This window comes from Triturus cristatus, chromosome 7 (genome assembly GCF_964204655.1).
Source record: "Triturus cristatus chromosome 7, aTriCri1.1, whole genome shotgun sequence".
NCBI classification, from domain to species: Eukaryota; Metazoa; Chordata; class Amphibia; order Caudata; family Salamandridae; genus Triturus; species Triturus cristatus.
In genome coordinates, this window is record NC_140590.1 from 13,676,564 (window position 1) to 13,683,967 (window position 7,404).

At 42.3% G+C, this 7,404-nt stretch overlaps 1 pseudogene; it reads right to left on the reverse strand.

Annotated features, from left to right (window-relative positions):
• Positions 1 to 3,476: 3,476 nt before the first annotated feature.
• LOC146808687 (E3 SUMO-protein ligase KIAA1586-like) lies at positions 3,477 to 5,857 on the reverse strand (annotated as a pseudogene).
• Positions 5,858 to 7,404: the final 1,547 nt, after the last annotated feature.

Genomic DNA, 7,404 nt, shown 5'->3' on the forward strand with positions numbered 1-7,404 from the left:
GTGAGTTTGGGTGAACAGGTAGGTATGGTGCTATACAGGAAGGGGAAACCCTTGTAACCCCTCAATGTGTGTAGGAAAAACCCTACAGCAAAATAGTACAACGTAATCCTGTGCACACATTCAAAATAAAATGCATGGATGCAACGTTAAACGCAAGTAATGTGTCCAGAGTGCTTGAGTGACACCGGATATTCTTTATTCTTATGAGAACGCAACCAGCCGACACGTGTTTCGTCGGGGAGGAGTAATCCCACGACTCTTCAGGGCTGAGGAAAGTTGCGTGAGCGAAGTGCACTCCCCAAACCGGTGATAATTCCAACCCGGCTGGGTACAATAGTTGCAATGAAGGATTATAGGGCAGCAAAGTAAGGCTGCACGAAGTCTTGGTAGTGTGGTAAATTCAGCAAGCCGGTGATAATTTCAACCCGGCAGTCAGCACATGTCATTAGAGAGATGGGTCTGAAAAAGTAGGCTTAAGCATGAAGTCCCTTTGTAATTATGCCGCAAGTAAGAGATGAAAAGTAGTTCAATAAGAGTGTACTAAAATTCCGTGTAGTGGAAATCCAACCGAAATGCGGTTAAATATATGTTCAGAGCGGTGGTAGCAAATGGGACGAACACGGGTGTGTGTTCCCCATGCTTGAGAAGAGAGACGATCGCGAGTCCTGGCGGCACCTGTTCAATCGCGTGTGTCATTGTATCACCGGTTTTGGGAGCACACTTCGCTCCCGCAACTTTCCTCATCCCTGAAGAGTCGTGGGATTACTCTTCCCCGACGAAACACGTGTCGGCTGCTGCGTTTCTCATAAGAATAAAGAATATCCAGTATCACTGAAGCACTCTGGACACATTACTTGTGTTTAAAGTTGCATCTATGCATTTTATTTTGAATGTGTGCACAGGATTACGTTGTACACATGGCAAGCCGCTGTCAAACTTCACACAGCTTCATGGAATAGAGCCCAAGGGCCCAAGTCACAAATGGAAACTGAAACCAACTGTCAAAGAGCACAAGTCACAAATGGAAACTGAAACCAACAGTCAAAGGCCCCCAGTCACAAATGAAAACTGAAATCAACAGTTGAAGGGCCGAGTCACAAATGGAAACTGAAACAAACAGTCGAAGGGCACGAGTCACAAATGGAAACTGAAACCAACAGTCAAAGGCCCCCAGTCACAAATGGAAACTGAAACCAACAGTCGAAGGGCCGAGTCACAAATGGAAACTGAAACCAACAGTCAAAGGCCCCCAGTCACAAATGGAAACTGAAACCAACAGTCTAAGGGCTGAGTCACAAATGGAAACTGAAACCAACAGTCAAAGGCCCCCAGTCACAAATGGAAACTGAAACCAACAGTCGAAGGGCCGAGTCATAAATGGAAACTGAAACCAACAGTTGAAGGGCCGAGTCACAAATGGAAACTGAAACCAACAGTCGAAGGGCCTGAGTCACAAATGGAAACTGAAACCAACAGTCAAAGGCCCCCAGTCACAAATGAAAACTGAAACCAACAGTCGAAGGGCCCGAGTCACAAATGCAAACTGAAACCAACAGTCGAAGGGCCCGAGTCACAAATGTAAATGAAACCAACAGTCAAAGGGCCTGAGTCACAAATGGAAACTGAAACCAACAGTCAAAGGGTCCGAGTCACAAATGGAAACTGAGACAAAAGTCTAACTTGACAACTTTTGGTGTTCACAAGGGTTATTTACGAGTTGTAAAGTTAGACGTTTGCCTCAGTTTTGGTCTCAGTTAAACTTAAGACCAAAACTTGAGTTCAACTGAGACAAAATGCGAACTTTACGACTCTAAATGCCCTTTGTGAATACCGATAGTTGAAAACTTAGACTTTTGTCTCAGTTTACCTGTGTGAATTGGGCCCGAAGACTAGACCTAAAGTCTAACTTTACTGCCAGTAAAGTCAGACTTTTGGTCTCAGTTTACCTTTTTGAATGGGGCCCTCAGTTATTAGTAAATCAAAAATATTTTCACCCGTCCCCTCTTCTGCCTTCTCACTGAACCTACACGAAACCTGAAATCCGTGCCCTGGGTATAACAGGCTAACTCTGTGACACATCTGATGCAGAAACAACTTACTGTGAAGAAATACTGTTAAAATGAAAAAATGTGAATACTGTCACTGCCACCTCGGTTCTGAGCAGGTCCTGCTTTTGAAAGACCACATCGATCCAGCTGTGCACAGTGCTTAATTTGTAAAATTTGAACTGCAGGTGCTCAAATCTTTGTCGGAGGCCACACCTACTTTTCTTTGGCTCCACCCACTTCCTCTATTAGCTCCACCCACATCCTCAACTGGCACTGCGAAAAGTCAGATGAGTTAAGCAAGTGAGCTTGCCTTCCTCATAGTAAGGTTTTGATAGGAGGTTCCCCTGCCCTGTGAAAATTTTGAAAAAGATTAAATCAAAAGTGCATTTAAAGTACAATATTGGAATAAATTAGATAAAATCACTAATGCATTAAAAAGGGACAATTCCAGTGCTCTATGTGCTGATTTGGGGAAATGACTGAGTAGGGTATGCCCTTTTTAATGGAGTCTATGAGATCAAAGATACAACTTATACATAGCTTATGTGACAAAAAAAACCAAAATGTTGTGAAAACAAACACTAGTCAAAGAAGAACAGATAAGCTGAATAAAATCATGAAATACACCTGAATAAGTCACCGTCACTTCCAGTGGCCGAAGGAATTTGGGATTCATAAAGAGCCGAGTTAGTATTCCGGCCGTTAAAGCGATTACTTTCAGAGAAACAATTATAAAAGATGATTAACAATTTGGCTGGGTACTATAACTTACTCCCTGGCATGGAGCTATATGTGCATTTATTAGACATTCTGAATAGTAAAAAACATGGAACTTAACTGGCGTTTCCAAATGTAGTTCTGCATCATACAGACAAGACAGAGATTAGAAAAGAGGCATATATATTCCAAATATGACTTTTTAATTAAAGATTTGGATATTAACAAAGCACAGAAAAATGTTAACTCCCCCAAAAAGTCCTATAGGTACCCAAGCCAAAAGAATAGGTAGTGGCTGGCTGGGCAGTTTGAATTTCTGTATCTCAAGTCATACCCATTAGTGCAAAATGACCATAGTACCATACAAAATATAAATAAATAAAGACAAAATGACTCAAACTAAAATATAGATAAATAGAGTCAAATAAATACATACATGTTCTAAAATGAAAAACGAAAAAGTATTGTCTCATAAAAACAAAATAAATAAGATATATAAAATATAAGAATATATATAACACTCAAAAAAAGGAAGAGACATAAATATAACAAAATATTAAATAAATTGACACTGTCAACAAAGTGTTATAATTTCAAATAAATATATAAAGTAGAACAATAATTAAATATCCAAACACAGTAAATCCCGCTGTCTAACTTTTTCAAAACATTGCAATGACACGTGTTTTGTCAGTTGGAATTGGCCAGCATCTATTTTTCTAGAAATGCCCACAAACAGTTTAAATTGCTTGCGCATTCCAAGTCTTCCTCTTTCCTTGCTTTACTCCTAGTGTCATCAGCTGCTCTTCGTCCTTTTGCAAGCCACGACTGAACATAGGGGATGGGGTTGAATCTCTTCAATGGTGGGCCAACAAGATTTAAAAACATTAAAGAACATGTTGTTTCAGGCAGCAACGATGCTCTTGTCGATGTGCAAATAAGATTCATTTGAGAAAAGCCCCACTCACATGCTGCAGTACTGATTGCAATAGTGTGTAAGGCCATCAAAAGCTCCTTGAACTGCCTTTTAATTTCTTTCCCTCCAGATTCCTTAAACTCTCTGTCAGCACGTGTGGTCTCGCGACTGGCAATGCTGAATCGTTTACACAGAGACTCAATATCCCTTTCACCATAGAGAACGGGCAGCTCATCAGGCCAGGACTGTTTGTATAAAACTTTCACTTCGCTAATCAGTGTATCACACTCAGCCTTTTTGTCAGTAGAATTAGTCCCTCCTGTAGACAACAAACGATGCCTTAGATTTTCTGCAGAGCTACGAAAAAACTGTCCCTGTTCAATGATTTTGTCTGTGGTCTTTCCTTTGTGCAGCATCACACCTTGGAATATATTTTCTTCCATGGCCCTTTTACACTGTGAGAAGTGGTTCCCTTGCCTGTCTACCATTGCCTCAAACACTGCAATTGCCGACAAATAGCTCGATGAGCATCGATGATTGTAGACTCACGTCTCTGTAGCTCGAGTGATTACTCCTGTAGAGCATCATACATGAGGCCAAGATTAGCAACAAACTGGATAGATGATAACCGCCTTCCTAGGCCTGTGTACATATTTCGTGTTGAACTGTCACGGGAACCATCATCAGCTGCACTAGTAAAGTGCTTGTTGAGAGCAGGGTAAGCATTCCAAATAGCCTCCACTGTTCTGAAGCTTGATGCAACCCAACGAGTATCTAACACTCGACCTATTCTGCAAAGCTGAATGTCAAGAGCTTCTGCACATACTTTTAGCTCCAAACGGTTTTTAACAGATGTCGCAAACAGAGAATACAGCTTATCGAGTAAGTTTTTGAAATGATTTGTAGCGCCAATATCTTTCATGACATCATGAACGGCAAGTTCCAGGCGATGTGCTGAGCAGTGCCAGGCTACAATATTGGGAGAGATTTTTTCTTGCAACCTCTTCACAACACCACTGTGGCGGCCAAACATCACTGAAGCTCCATCACAGGCAACTGAAACCAGGCATTTGGAGAGAAAGTCCTCACTGATGTTAACTGGATCTTTTTTTAGTGCAGATAGTAAACTGTTTACTATGCCGTCAGCTGACAAATCACTCAGCTCAATGAGGTCAACAAAAATATTAGCTGGGGAGTCCATGCCAGGTAGCTGCATTCGCATGTACACAATTAAAGAACTTTTCCAATTTAACGCAGTGGCTTCATCTAGTAAAAGACTTACTTTTGGGGAAAGTTCAATAATTTTGGCAAATATCTTCCTCTTCATTTCTGAGGCTATGTGGCGCTGTATGTTTGAGCAAGCTACATTGGAGTGCAAAATTCGCCCCATATCTAGTCCATTCAACTGGTGGCAGTCTATCTCGGTTTCAAAACCATACGCTGGCCTGTTCCGCTTTGCTTCCTTATAAGCTACTCGAAATATTCTGGCTGTTGCTGACATTTGTAAAGATTGCGCTTTTGCAGTTACTTTCAATAAAGGATCTTTTTTTGCATTTTCCAGGATTTTTAAAGTTGTAATATGAGCCTTGCTTTGTGCATGTTCTCCAATCTTTTTCCTCAGTGACTTCTGCTGTTGTTCTTTGTTCGTGCCATATGCCTTCACAGTAGACTCCGTCCATTCTTTGGACAATTTCATTCCCCTGGATTTCTCGGCACCAAGATCACGGACTTGGCAACACACAGAACAGCCAAGGTGAGGGCCTTTAACAATTAACCACGGATGCTTGCGTTGGAAATATATTTTTTGGTCATGTTTCCAACCTTTAGGAAGAATGCCTTTCCTAAAAACTCTGTCTGAATGTGGTTTCAGTGATATGTCAAACTGTTTGCTAGTGCTTGGTGTTTCCTCTGTCTCTGTATCAATCTCCACAGCATGATGCTGCTCATCTCTAAGAGGACTATCTTGTGTCTTTTCTTCTGTAGGGGTGATAACGCTGCTGCTATTAGTGGGGTCACTCTCATCCAGTGCCTTCTCTCGCACTTCATCCTCCTTGTTCCCTTCATCCACTGGAAGTACATGGTCTTTTCTTGCAAGTTTGCTTGCAGGCTCCTCATCATCTTTGGGATTAAATTTTGTGAAGTAGCTTGAAATCTTCTTCTGTCCAGTGTGTGACATTCTAGGGAATCAAAGTGAAAGAAAACACGCTAGACGTGCAAAGTGCGATGTCAATTTGTCTAAGTAACATGCACAATTAATATTTATTTGCAGTTTGCACCAAAGACATTTCTGCATCTGCACATCTATTACCATCCATGCCTGACTACAAGTACAATCCAAATGGATCCTCCTCCTACTTTGCCCACCCAAATTCAGGCCTTTTCCAACTCATACTCCTGCCTGCCCTGCAGCGCTCACTCGAAAGAGACCCACAGTCTATAAAGTTTGCCTCAATTTTAAGCTTTGGCTTCCGGTATAACAAAAGCAGGGTGAGGTGGCAGTATGCAGAGTTAGTTACACACTGTGATTCACAAAAATTAATTAATTGACACTCGGGGCCGGACTGGGAACCCAAAGCAGCCCTGGCAAGTTTTGTTACACCAGCCCCCATACGGTGCATAGCATACGAGCACAGCAAGCTTAATGACTGTCAGAGGTGTTTGCATGAAGGGGAATTCTCCCCTCAAACATTTTGCAAAAAGAAAAACCAAAATGGTGCACAACACATTTTCCATTACATATTTAACTGTATCAACTTTCAAAGCATAGTAAATCATAAATGATGACCTGACATAAGCACCCAGGCCAGAAAGCATAGAAACGGCAGACAAACACACCCAGGCCAGAAAGCATAGAAACGGCAGACAAAGGCACCCGGGCCAGCCGGCCAGAAAGCATGAAAATGTCAAAGAAAGGTACCCAAGCCAGTGGGGCTGGAACAATTTTCAGAGTGTTGGTGCTGCCCTCAATGTTGCATCACTGAATGAAGTCATAAGATTGAGAAAAATGCAAACATCACACTAAGGACAAACATAGCAAATGAGCCTTGCCCATTCCGGCGGAGGTGGTGAGAGTGTGGTATGTTGCAGTGGAGCATTTAGAAGCCCACTGCTTGTTGAGTGGTGTCGGTGAACTCAACTGTATGAACCAAATCTTTCCACAATCCTAAACTCACCAGCCCCAAGTGCCTCAACTTCCTGCTCTATCCAGTGCTGTGGTAGAATACCTGCATTTCGGCTGATGCTTTGGACAGTTGAGTGGCTACCTGAGACATTGCTAGTTGTTATTTGTTAATGATATGTATGTAGGAATAGCTCTACGAAACAGCAGTAATGATTCAAGATGGCTTAACATAGGTCTCTGAAGCAAAGTGAGTCCTGTGAGGAAGACACAGGTTGTATAGGGACCCTACTCCTGCCGTCACATTCGGTATGTTTTCTTTGGTACCTCCAGGGCTTGGCACTTTAACTTAAGGCAATCTCAGGAATGGGCTAGCGAGGTGAGCCGTCATCCTTCGAAATGGGGAAAAAATGACTTACCCAGAGACAAAATGCAGACCCGTGCCTTGGGTTAAGCAAGGCCTCAAGGGCACTTTGCAGGCAGCATGTAGGCCTGTGTTTAATGTGAAACGGCAAGCTATCCCGAGCCTCTCCCAGAGGTACTGTGCTGGCAGAGATTCTTTGTTGAGATTCCTGCAACAGCTGCGTGTTGTAGCTACTATTAGG